General features: G+C 43.3%; 2 protein-coding genes across 2 annotated transcripts in view; one reads left to right on the forward strand and one right to left on the reverse strand.

Moving 5' to 3' along the window:
• Positions 1–8,427, reverse strand: part of filip1l (filamin A interacting protein 1-like) — a 71,068-nt gene extending 62,641 nt beyond the window's left edge. Inside the window, exon 1 of the mRNA XM_076723561.1 lies at positions 7,983–8,427. The gene's annotated coding sequence lies outside the window, so the exon portion shown is untranslated. The remainder of the gene's footprint in view (positions 1–7,982) is intronic.
• Positions 1–13,929, forward strand: part of ect2l (epithelial cell transforming 2 like) — a 105,506-nt gene that overhangs the window by 72,703 nt on the left and 18,874 nt on the right. The gene's annotated exons all lie outside the window — the stretch shown is intronic.

A 13,929-nucleotide genomic window follows, 5' to 3' on the forward strand; every position in this document is an offset into this window, starting at 1 on the left:
GAGGCTACAAGGTTTCATTGAAATCAAAGCTGGACAAGCTGCTGGAGTTCATTGCTCACAACATGGACACTGAACTCTAAAGCACTATTGTGGCTTTGGCCCCCTGCACTGCCCATGAGTCACGTTGGCAGATGGGCACCCTCCTTCACCTACACCGACACTATGTGCTGTCGAGCCCTGGGCCTCATCCCAGCAACACTCCTGCCAGACACAATCCCAGTCTGTACAAATCATGCCCATTTAAGACATTTCCTAAATCTCCAGGCCAAAGTGAGTAAATTAACTGCCACCGGGCACGTCACCGACATCTCTCACCGCTGTACCACTCCTGTCCTCTCCTCCTCTGCTCCTGTTGGCTCTCAAAAGGCCTCGCTTCTCTTAAATAAGAGGGAGCAGGGAAAATGTTAGTGGGTCATCAGAAAATAGCCCGATAATTGACCCTGTCATTTAGCGAATGCAAAAGCCTCGCAAAGTCAGAGAGCCATGCTAAGCCCGCTCATCTCCGCTGAGTTCATTTCTATAGCAACAGCAAACAGAGAGGAGCAACAATGGAGGCTTAAGCTCAAAGAGGAGCATTCACAGCAGGCCTCCTTGGTGTGTTTTATTTTTTTCTCCGGTGCATATTTAGCGTCAGGCTGCCACCTGTGTCATTTTATCCAATCATGTTGCATATGCCAAGTATTTCACAACCAAAGCCGAGTCCCTGGTGGGGATACAATGCAGAAATAGCAGTGAGATGTGAGCTGGTTCATGTTGAGGCTGGCATGATACAGAGCTCTGTAAAGGCTTCATTTACATAATGTATGGCTATAAAGCAAGCTAAGGTGTACCCATGGAGAACATGCTCTTTGCTAAGGAGTAAATTTAGCAAGCTTGCAGTGGAAGTGGTTACTCACATAATCTAGTGTGTTTTCCTGCTAAAGGAATAGGTTGACATTTTAGGAGATTTTCTTGCAGAGATTCAGATGGGAGGAAATATACCCCCTCACATCCATCTGGTAAATAAAAGGCGACAGGCAGTTAGCTGAACTTAGCATAAAGACTGGGAACAGGGGGAAACAGATAGCCTAGTTCTTTCCAAAGGTGACAGATCCGCCCACCGGCACCTCTAAAGCTCACTAATTACCATGTTAAGTCTCATTTGTTTAATCCATTCAAAAGGTCACACTTTTAAAATAATTTAGCAGTGTAATAAAACTTAATGACATCTTTATGACAATTCAGCTGTACCGCTGTAGTTGAGGTCAATAGTCATGACAATTATAATGGCCTCATGACAGCCAATGGTAAAACCAACCACATATATAAGGACACTCACTGACAACAGTCATAAACATTCATAAAGCTTCCTTGTTCCATGTTCATGACAGGTGTCGTGTCAGTCTCATGCACACACACCTTCAACTACAGTTACCAAAGCACAGAAAAAAACAAGGCCTAAATACAATGAGCTGATTTCAGGAAGTTACTGCTCATGGCTGAGAAATAGTTTGACACATAGCACCCAGAAACAACAGCATGTTAATTGTTGAGCTTTGAAGGTGCTGGTAGGTGGATTTGTTACCTTTGGACAGAGCCAGGCTAGCTCATTACCCCTGTTTCCAGTCTTTAAGCTAAGCTAACGGTAATCAACTGCTTAAAACGTTGTTGTGAAATGCAACATTCCATGTTCCCCTCCAGATCTGCAACAACAAAACAAAATTGTGACCTCTGACCTCAGATCAGCACACTAACTGTTACGCTTTGACAAAAAATTGAATATTCTCATGTGATGGGAAGTTGATAGATTTCTCAAACACACGTCTTTTTCTCATGGAAAGTAGACAAGAGCCGGACAGTGTTGCATGTTAATCTGTCTGACGTGCAGCACGGCCAGCAGTGGCTGCAGACTTCATTGTGCACATGGCCCAGACACTTTGTGCTGCATCATGGAAAGCATTGGCCTTGTCGAACAGCTTGCAGAGGAATCTGAGTTCACTGGTCCCTTGTTGTATATTTAACACAGAACATAGGCACTAAATAAAGTAAAGGTGATGACGCACTGGCAAATCTGAGCAATGTGGATGACTAACATTAATAGCATCAGGAAATGAAAAGACACCTGGGCTTCAGAATCAATTTGGGTGACTCATGTAACAAGCTGCTTCTTTATAATTAGTTCACAAAAGAGGCAAGAGTTTCCGTGTGTATCACAGTCGATAATGAATTGTAATTTTTGTTCGGTTCTGCATCATTAGGTAGCAATATCATCAGTGTTTTTCATCATAGTGGAGTGTGATCTCTCTATTGTTACAGTAACTCGTACGTGAAGTTTGGCTGCTCTTACTGCAATAACAAGCCGCCACCAGGTGCGTTATCGTTTCTGGATCTTAGCGTCTTGGTTGCACCTTTTTTATTATGATGACATGAAGCCAAACTTGTAAAATAGCAAATGCAATTGTTCTGTATGGACATGGAGGGATCAGACGGTAAAATAAGCATCTGACTAGTTTTTAGATAGGATGTTTTTCAGCTTCATTTTTAGTAATAAATTAGTGGGTTTACATGAGCAACGTGTGTAATTGTTACATCATATATGCCCATGTTTAGTCGTTTTTTTCAGCATTTTACATATTGTCCATATGGTCTTAAGATAAGCTCAGTTTCCTCATACAGTTTGTTTTAATGATAGCTGGAAGGTTTGCCCAAGTTTCGTTTTGTCTCTGAGAGCCAGATTTATCTGAGTTTGTGTGCATTGTTCTGTCAACAGAAGTCTCGCCTTGCTTATTCTACCATGTCCTTTCCTGATGTGATGCAGATCAGTCTCATGAGAGGAGGCACAAACCCTTTATTTGCTCCGCTTCTGACAGTCTCTTGCCGACACTCTTCCTTTTTTGTTTGCTTGTTTGTCTTTTGCCGAGTAAAAATAGTCAGCGCAGACACAGCGTGAACGTCACTTCAGACCATGTACGAACAGAGTCTCTACATTTACAGAAATATCAGACATGATACAAAATTGATTTGCGTTGTCTGACTGGATTTTAACGAGTATGTAAAGGACATGTAAACTTCAAAGCCAGTTCAGTTCGTGCTCCTTTCGGATTTCACCGTGTTGCATTTTCACACATAAAATTGAAGCCTCCAGCTATCATCCCCCGCTGACAGTTTTTAATGCAGCGCAGGCAGCCATCCATCACTAATGCTCCATGGTGTACTGATGCAGCTACAAGCATTACTCACTTTTACACTTTCACAGATATGAGCAGCGACTGCCTGCTGCAGCAAATCACACTGTAACCGCTCGGCCCAGCGCAGGCTTAAAGATACGTATGTGAATTATTTATGCACCTGGAGTCAAGCTGTTTCTCTAGCGACGCACTGGGGAGAAGGCTCTGCTGAAGGAAGGAGTCAGCAATAAAATGCAACATAAAGATAATGGAACGGCTATCTACAGCGTGTTTTATCAGATGATACATTACAGTATGATCCTGGCTGAACGGTTTCAGCTGACACTGAAGGTTTGGTCCGACGGCCGCTTTAAAGATTTAAGAACTGCTCACAAATATTCGGGAAGTAGCATCCCTTTCTACACTTCAAAATACAGTGACCCTTCTGAGCCCTTCTTCCTAATGCAGACTTTTCCCTTTTTACACTCATCTGTCCCTGAGCCTCTTGTGTTTGTCTTCACTTGCTCTCATGGCAACGGGTTCTGCGAAAGCACCGTCCAGCTGATCTTTCAATGCTCACCTCGCCATACAAACTGATCTCAGCTGACTTATTTTCACTTCACTTGACAGCAGAGGGCTGCGGGTCAAGCTGTGAGACATAGACTAATGTTGGACAACATTGGCGTTTCTCTCTTGATATATATAGTGCTCTTTTCCCAGAGCTCTGAGCGGATGGTATTCTGTGAGGGAAACAGGATCCTCAGGACTGAAACAAGTCACTGTTCCCACAGCCAAGCGCCATGTGTCCCTCAATTCACACTCTCCATGTACTGGTTGACCCCAATTCAGCCCCTCATTGCTTCAGTACTTCGTTAATAATCTGCAAGAATCACAATTTGTATGCCGACCCTGAGAATTTTAAAAAGGCTGGATGTTATGTTTGCAAGCAAAGGCTCGGTATTCCCGAAACGACCGTGTCTACTGGCAAAAGTGCTCCTGTAACAAAAGCGGGCTGAAAAGCCTGCAGTCATAGAGAAGGCAAACCAGACAGTCTTTCCTCTCAGGTATTCAAGTGGATCATAGATGCTCTTTGACAACCCAATAAGCACTTTGTTCAAAGCATACAAACCCGTTAAAGGTGTCCTGTGGAGTCTTTGACCACCAGGTGTGCTAGAGAGCAATGTTAGGGGTCTCCATCCACATCTTGGTTTCATAGCGCGTCAACAGATGTCCCAACACAGAAGACTGCTGGGAGCCACATAACTTTACACACACACATTACTTGCATATAAGAAAACTCCACTGGGCAGCTTTATTTCCTGCATGAATTCTGCAGATTTAATGTCGACTATTTGCCAGTCAGCAACAACACACCACTACTTTAAGTTCAAATTGAAAATCGCAATTGTACAGTTGATGAAGACCAAATAGCACCTTCAAACTGAAATAAACTCAGGCTAGTGACATCTGCACGATCATGTTTTTTATGTAAAACTAGGGAAAATGCTTGTTTTCATTATAAATGAATCTCTTCAGGATTGTAGGTGTTCTGTTCAGGTGACTGAACCACTAAAAATAAAAGTACTTCTATTTTGCAATTTAATTACAATATCCAGCAGCTTCGAATCACACAATAAAATCAGCACTAAATAATCTGATGACGGCTGAACGGAAATGAGACCATACATTTTAAATACGGAAAATATTGAAAATATGATGCAATTCACAGTCACCTCAGCAACTCAGGAGACGGCTCAGAGACTCTGATTACCAAGCAGATCAAGCTTCATATCACCCTGATCCAAAATAGTAATCTGACACTTTATTGATCCACGTGGGGAAACACCCACCAACACAGAGCTTTAGTGTCCTGCTCAAGGACACTTCAGCAGGGCTTTGGTGGTTATGAGGGACAATTACAGCCCATCGATTTTTCACCAACCCTCCTCCTCATATCATGTGACTGTTACCTGTTTTGTGGAGCATGTATCTGGGTGCTCTGTCAAGATATGATGAGAGTATGAGAGCAGTAACCCATGAGAAAGCTCTGTTAATCTGCATTTGAGTCATCAGAAAGTAGCAGAAAAGTTGTGAGATTTTTCCAGAGATTTACTCACTAGAAAAACTTGAAACTTAGTCAAAATCCAAGAGGATGAAAAAGAATTTAGAGAGTGTTTTTAAGCGCTAATCAAGAAGAGATTTGCTTTGATTCGTTCACACATGCACGCTCTCACGCTAGCGTGGCGTACACCACCAAGCTTTCCTATTGATGAATCAACCACCTTCAAGAAAGCCTCAGAGCCAGACCCGCTAATCCAACCTACAGCTGGTAAAGCTCGAGGTGCCAGAAGGTTTGCCTTAATGCGTGTCTTGTTTAATGATCTCTGCTCCACTACCCTCAATCTGTCAATCACCCTGAAACGAAAGCGGTTTGCAGCAAGGTGCTGTGCTGCAGGAAAGTCAAAATATTATCAAGATATAAGCATCGAGCTCTTACCAATTCAGCCATAAAAAGGTTATCACAACTGTTTCATTTAAATGATATTTAGAGGCCCAAAGAGGTAAAAGTGTCCAACGTTTTTACAAAATAGCGTGTTTTGTGCAGCAGAAATATTCTGTTACCGCGACCCCTCACATTTATGTTGTGGTCTGAAAAGACAAGATTAGAACCTCTGCTCTATGAAGTAAGAAAGATGCAGCTGTTCCTGAAAGCAAAACGTGCTACCAAACCCAATTTAAGCGCAGCTGAATGTGCTATCATACCTGTCACGTCATGTCATACATCTATATATCCATTGGATATTAAAGGCTGCTATGACATGACCAAACCAGTATATTGACCTAAGCTGTACCTGTAACCCGATCCTTTGAGACATTTCCTTGATAACTACAAATGTCAACCCCATGGCGACACGAGAGGAAAAGTAAATGTCTGTACAAACTTTATGCCAATCCACCTGGAAGGTGTGGAGATATTTCAGTCTAGATCATATTCAGATCATAGAGGTAGCATGACAACAAAAAATAGAGCGAATGAAACACTCCACTTCAGACGCCCTGAAGCTGCTGATCACTCTCTTGGTGCTGCCTTCTTGTTGTCTTACGGCAGATTACCAGCACCAGAAGGCTGTGGCTCTGCGGCCCGCAATCGTACATACTTAAACAGATTAACCTGTCACTTGTGGTCACATGCCAAACCTCAAGCCTTTTAAAGCTACATCTGGAGCGTGCCGGGGTGGCCTTCTGTCAGCCCAAATATTTGCTCACAGGAGGAGGAATGCCTCAACACCTGTTGATTCATTTTATGTGTATTGTAGTCTATTAAAAGTCAGGAGAAAAAAGGCCAACAGTTTCATCTTCAGTATGACTTATTTTGTCTAATAAGCAGCCAAAAATCAAAATATTTAATTTATAATATGGATATAATACAGTGCAATCAGCCCTCAGTGTAACTATAAATACAGCTATGTGTATTCAGTGACTGCAAACCTTGATGCTCGGTGATGATCTCTGAGAGCTATGATAATCCTTCGTCTTGGTAACGTTTCTCTTTTAACAATGCCGACCCCCACATACCAACACATCATCAAACTATGGATGCCAGCGCAGGACATCCCGTCTGAGCATGTGATAATAGCTTTGGCATGTTAAAAAATGTTAAACATGTTTGTGTCTGAGTTTCACAGTTAAATGAAAATGCTCCACTGGCCTGGCCGTTTGCGTCTGTCCCTCTCACCCTCTCTCTACGTTGTTTCCAAACTGAGGCGCGAGTGCAGGCCTCGTAACTCGACCCCCTCCCTCCCTCACCCGACCCCCCTGCTCTTAGATACTGTATGACACTGCTGCGGGTTCTCATGGACACGCTGCCCTTTGGAAATTCCCCGGCTGCAACCAATACGACCCGTCGTGCAACACTAGCGTCCACTCCGGTATCACTGCACAGGAGCAAATGAATTATCACCACAGCTTTGATGTGGTAGGCGAATTGACCATGGGGTGCGTTGCCGCTGCCAGGGCAGTATCATGTTTTACCCTCGTCAGCAAATTCAATTGAAAAGCACAGTGATTTACTGTAAGCCTGCAAAACACAAGTATGACTTTGAGCTCAAATGCCTTTCTTTCAGCCCAAACACACAGAGCCATGTGCAAATGCAAGACAATATTAGAAATAAGAATATAAAGACAGTTATTTTGTCTCCTGGTCGAATAAATACAGCCTTATCAGAGAAAATTCAATCCAATTAGATTAAATGAAGATCAGCAGACATTCCCTGTGACCCCCAGAGCCTCCGGTAGTCTCTTTCTTCTGTCCTCTAATCTCTATATCTGTCTAATTAGCAACAACCAAGCAGAAAAGCTGCCACAATGCAGATTATATCCCGTTCGCTAAGTGTTCTGTAAATCCACTCAAATTAGACATTTCAGTGCAGCTGTAGTTTAAACTGTTGTTCACAGCAAACTGCACATTGGGGTTGTATCTTTGCAGAAATACAGAATAATATCCCGGAAAGTTTTTAATGAAATGCATTGTTATTGATTCATGATGATGCCAGGCTGCACACCAGTGATTTCTTTTCAAAGACATATTCCAAATATATTGCTCAGATCAGCCTGGATTTCCCAGGGATTTCAGTATTTTCTGATGTCTACAGTTAGCAGACAGGTGATGTGAATGCTGATGAACCCTGACATGCACAGATGCAACCTTTTCCTATTGCATTTCTGCCTCCAGAAAGAAAGAGATGAATATTGGCTCTTTGAGGGTTAGAGCATGTATACATACACACACACACACATACACACAAACAGCCTCTCAAAGCAAAGCTCCAGTCTTACCTCTTGCAGCGAAGCTTTAGCCCACTGTGCTGTTGTGCCTCTGCAGTGCCACTGGCTGTGCCTTCAGCCTGCCGGCTCAGATGAAGCGTTATCCTCAGTGTGAATGTTTGCTCTGCGCTCCGTCCCCGACGTTGAGCGTCCCCTTTTCTCTCCTCTGTCGCGTCCTCAGCTGGCCTCTCGTACAATCCAGGTGGTCTGATAGGAGGGAGAGAAGAAGAGGAGGAAGAGGAGCATGTCCTGACAGACTGAGGGAGCTGCTGTTTGTGTGTGTGTGTGTGTGTGTGTGTGTGTGTGTGTGTGTGTGTGTGTGTGTGTGATGAAGTCAGTAGCTAGGGACTGTGAGGAGACAGACTGTGTGCGTGTGTGCGTGTGTGTGTGTGTGTGTGTGTGTGTGTGTTTGTGTGTGTGTGAGAGAGAGAGAGAGAGAGAGAGCAGAGGGGGAGAGACACGACCTGCCATGCAGATATCAGCCCTGTTAAATTTAAACCACCCTCCCTTCTGACACCTTGAGCCATGGCTGCCCTCCCTCTCCAGCACACACACACACACACACACACACACACACACACACACACACACACACACACACACAGACACACTCCGACGTAAGCACACATAGAGCTCTGATGGCACCATATGGCCCTTGACAGAAGACTGAGCCCTTGGGAGTCTGTAACTGTCTATGAGGAGAGCAAGGGGGTAGCAGGGGCAATATTTAGACAAGGATTTAGATATTTTTTCAGTTTTTGGTTGGAAAATGAAAGGAAAAAATGGCACCAAAACCATTACTTTGTACATTCAGACAGTTTGCACGCTTTGCACAAAATGTTATATGTCACATCAAATGCTATATCTGATAACTTCTTCTATCTGATGCATGTGTCTGAGTCCTATGACACAGTCAGTCACGATGGACAGTTTAAAACAAAAAGGTTCAAAATCGATCAAAACAGATCATAACCTGGCGCCTACATTCCCCACAATGCAATTCAAGATTTGGGTGTGTTATGCTCCTAGCAGCCTCAAGCCTCTAGCCACAAGCAGATATGAGGAGTGGGCTACAGAGGTCAGGTTAGCTCACTCCTTTCTCACTGTTTTCATTCTTTTTTTTTTTTTAATTTACTTGTAGTCTTCAGCCGCTGACTCTTGTGACATCACTTGAGGCGGCTTCTCAGATTTTGCACCGCTCCCTCTGGAGACACTAAAGGCTTTATTCAACTCACAGTATGCATTAGAGCTCCATAAGACCTGTAAACAGTCTGGGGTGTATAAAGTCAGTGGGGTTCCCCTTTAACTAAGCCCCTTAAGTCTTTTTTTTTTTTTTTCCACCTTGGACTGGGGTGGGGTTGCACCAAAAATAAGCGCCTGACACTTTAAGTACCGGCCGCTGCTCTGGTTTAAAAAAACTGGGTTAGTTTCTGATGCAGTGTGATGCAGGAGGGTCACAGACGGTTGAGTCACAGGCAGAGTCTCTCTCAGCAGACGTCAGAGCCAGACCAGAATTATGGGCATTGTTCAGCTTGAGATGGCGTGCAGAGCAAAGACAAACTGCTTTTAAATGAATGAGCTTTCTGTTATCTGGACGAGAAAAATATCAGGCCAAGCTAACCCAGTAATGGCTGACCTGTGGATACGTGTGAATGTGTGTTTCTTTATGTGGGTGCGCTGGTGGGTGTGTGCGTGACCTGAATTGCGTCAAGACTCAGCCAGAGTCCTCCAGCTGTCAGTGGTTCTTCTCCTTGACACACTGCCATTAATCTCCCGTGCAGCTCGCTTTTCTTTCACCTTCGTTTACCCAGGTGTGTGTATGTGTGGCATGAAAGTCTATGTTGAGTGCTTTATAATTACTTTTTTACACACCATAAACTCCACCCGTACCGGTTTTGATGTGGAGAAATGCTGTGAGTTGTTGGAGAAAGGAAAAAGAAGTTTGCTCCAGTTTATTTAACTTATTCTATCCCGGATTTTCACATTAAAGGAGTGGAACCAGCAATTTTTTCAGCAAGAAACCAACTTTTCAGACTTTTCCTTTCAGCGTACAAGTGTTGATGTTCAGTATTGAGTAACATGCTGATTATTTTCTCAATCATTTTGTCTATAAGCTGTCAGAAAATAGTGAAACAATATCCAGTACAGCACTCCAAGAGTTTCAGTTTACTGTCATATAAAGAAGAAAAGCATCAAGTCCTCACATTTGAGAAGCTTGGACCAGCAAACGGTTGAGATTTGTGCTTGAAAAATGAATCAGTTATTTGTAGTTGATGGCTTTGGCTCTCCTACGCACTGATGTTTTCCTCTAATTTTCTGTTTGTAATCCAGAGTAACAGACATGTAGCCCATGTCTGCAGAACAGTTTGCATTGAAGGCTTGTAGACGAAATGTGCAGTGAGTACAGTGAAGCAGGAAATGTTCCAGAGCTTGTTGAGTCGAGGAGAGGGGAAATGACAGAGCGAGGAGAAAACGATGTGATATGCCCCTTAAAGAAAAACATGGGTTTTTCAGCCTACAGTGGAATATGGGAAGTGACTCAGCTGTTCTGACTGCAGCTTTAATGAATTGGGTTGCACACCTCCACAAGAATTTGCCCCAGTATTAAAAAAACATATTGGATCCTGACCTCAAATGCAGGACTGACGGTCCATGCTTGAACCTGCAAGAGTTGGGTTAATGTTATGGTTAGGGTCTATGTAATGTCCCCAAAAGTGATGGGAACACAACTGTATGTGTGTGCATGTGTGAAACGATACACGAGGAAGATAATAATATGCCAGCGAGTGCCAGGAGTATGCAGGGTTTCATCCTGACACCTTCACTCTTGGCACTCACTGGCACATTGTTGTCAATCCTTGTTATATATGTTGTCATTCTGTCGTGATTATAGCCCTGCTGAACACCTACAAATGACATTTTAGCATTTTCCCACAACATTGGGAGCAATTCTGGGAAAGATAAAAGCTATTCACACAGCATTTTCCCTCTTTAGTCGAGATCCCAGGATGAAAAACTCCTGCAATCATGGGGGAGGACTTTTATGGACTTAAAGAGTTTCTTTAGGAGAGAATGGCTGCAGGAGGCAGAACAAAACAGGAAATGTTCTCAAACCCTGAATAACTAGGATTTGGTAAGGTGTTACTGATCACATTGAGTGTGGATGGTATTTATGGCTGATCTTTAACCTCAGTAGAGCTGGGATTTTTATTTCCCACTCAATGAATCAGTGCAAGACCCCGGTAACACTATTTCACAGCCTCCATTAATTTGATTTCCCTTATGGCCTCGCAGGCAGACAAAAAAGCAATTAAGGATATACATGAAGGACTTTACGACTGTTGTCTTAATCACAGATGGCGCATACATCCACGTCTGGTCTTAATGAGCAACCATATTTCTGCTGTTTTGTTAGCGTATTGCCTTGTAACCTACACTGATTTTGTGTTGGATCGACCACAATCAAACAAACATGGTGTGAATTTCTCTCTGTATTTATAGTATGTATCTCAAAGGACAGTCCACTGATGGATAGGGTTACAGTTTGGGGATAAATGCTGTGCTGATACATTTCACTGGCAGCTCTGTCAAGCATTTTAAGAGCTATGTGAGGTATTGTAATTAGTTGCTTATGTATGGTATGTAATGAAGTAGGCATGTGGGGTGAAATTTCAGATCCATTGTAGTCAAAAATACAAGTTAACCTGAAAGCACCTAAACAAACCTGAGCCGCCTTAAGTGCAGAAATCAGTGGTAAGTGCCTGGATATAAACACTGAGACTAGACCGGAGGTTCGACGAATGACTGAGGGCACATTAGTGGGAATCTGAACGCTCAACCACACATTATTGTCAAGTCCAGACATTTTACAGTGGAAGTCCCAGGCTGAGCCGAGGCATGCCGTAACTTTACACTGGTCACTCATCGCAAACATCACAAAATTAACCTCACTGACAGCTCTGAGCGCGGCACGGCAGAAAGTGCAGGCCTAGAAGTTTCCAGCGAGCCATCTCTCATCACTAGTGAGCGGGTGTGGGTGTGTTTATGATTCGGACATGCAGCGCATACATGTTGACATCCTGTTCAGGTGCTCTATTCGTTCCCTGCCATATTCAGGCAGTTTACTCTGGGGAGGTTGGGGGGAATAAATAAATAAATAAAATAAAAGTAAATAAAGTGCCAAAATCTGTACAAATACGTTATTTATTCTGTGACTCATTTTTGGCCATACAAAATGGATCCAGAGGCAAATGAATTGAAAGTTTATTCTTGACCTTTGAGCAGAGAGAGATGATTGATACAACTAAAAGCTATGAAATGGACCCTGTGGTGAGAGTCTGTCTTTGTCTGATTAGCTTTTGCTTCCTACTTTTGATCTAGAATGTCACAGCAGCTGTTTTAAATTCCTTTTAAACCATCCGACAGGCTTCGTCTCTGAGGAGTTTTGAGAGCCAGCAAATTACATAATCTAAATCAGTGGTTGCTGACCTGAGGCTGGGACCCCGACAAGGGGTCGCAAGATAAATCTGAGGGGCTGCGAGAGACCTTTCTCCCTTCTTTGCAATTTTCTAATCAGTCACTAGATGATTTTACCTCTCCGTGCATTGAGAGGTGAGATAAAGGAAAGAGATCAGCTTTGTTGAACTGGACACATGACTTTGTTTTTGGGAACCACTGTTGCATACTTTGTTTTGTTTCTTGTGGGTAAACAGGCTAAAAACTCCTGAAAGACACAATCCCACTGTCCATTAGTCTCACAGTAAGTCAGGACACTCTCCATCCAATCCCCTCATCCACAGCCACCGGGGAGCTGTTTTATCAGTCCCTTTACGGCCGGTTCAATACGCTACATGTCAAAGCAGCTGTAAATGGCCTTTTTGGGACACTTGTCTCAGCACCAGAGAGCTTTTCCAGGACACAATGGCTGTTGTGGATTTGTTATGTGTCACTGCATGAGCGTATGGGCTTTCAGAAAGAGTATGTGATGGACTGAAGGATGTCTGGGAGGCTTTTGATGTCAATGAAAGTGGGATTTGAGTGTGTTTGTACGAGTGCCTGTGCTGCAAAAGTGATTTGGGGTCTTTTGGGGTTTTTGCTCTCAAAGCATGTGGTATGATGGTCAACACGGAAAGGAAAGTACTAAAACTAATATATTTAGTAAATGATGGGGTCGTTAGCCTTAGAAATAGGCTAACACTTGGTCACTGCAGTACCTAAGCTAGTTCGCCAGACATCCCAATGACTGCAGCTTATGTGAAAGTAAATTCATGAAAGTTAAGCTCCATGTTTGCCATTTCAACAGCAGGAGAAATCTTACTTACCAAATTTAACCTGTGCCAACAAGGCTAAGAGCATGAGTGACTTTAAAATAAACATGTTTTACTTCATCTATCAGGACATGGCTGTTAAAGTCACAGTGGACCACCTGCTTCATTTCCTCCCAGTGTAAAAACAGACACATGGTAGAAAGAGACACTTACACCAGAGAGGAATTGATGGTATGAAGAAGATGAGAACAGTAATGTTGAATTAGATTTTTTATTGAGGAATGATTTGTTACCTGCAATGTAAAACCATGCACATGTTTTCCACTTTGGGGATGCCAAGCCAGTGTCATGAAGCACCGGTTTATCACAGACACACACGTTCCTCCTTCCTCTTCTCCCTCGCAATTATGGGAGCGGGCAGTTTAAAAACAGAGGTATTTACGACTCAGCACTCTCCTCTAGAGTTCCTGGAGCTCCACAAACATGTGGCTCTGGCAGTGTGACACCAGCAGCCCAGTTTAAAGATAGACAGGTGGGCTATTTTGTGTCAGGGTCCACCTGTCTGTCCGCACACCTGCCTGCCTGTCTGTCTGTCTGTCTGCCTTGTGCACTTAAAGCAGGACTGAATAGTTTCCAAAAGAACTTAGCATATGTGAAACCCTGTGACACAACTATGAGAAAGAAAATGACAC

Source organism: Chaetodon auriga, chromosome 23, assembly GCF_051107435.1.
Source record: "Chaetodon auriga isolate fChaAug3 chromosome 23, fChaAug3.hap1, whole genome shotgun sequence".
In the NCBI taxonomy this organism is placed as follows: Eukaryota; Metazoa; Chordata; class Actinopteri; order Chaetodontiformes; family Chaetodontidae; genus Chaetodon; species Chaetodon auriga.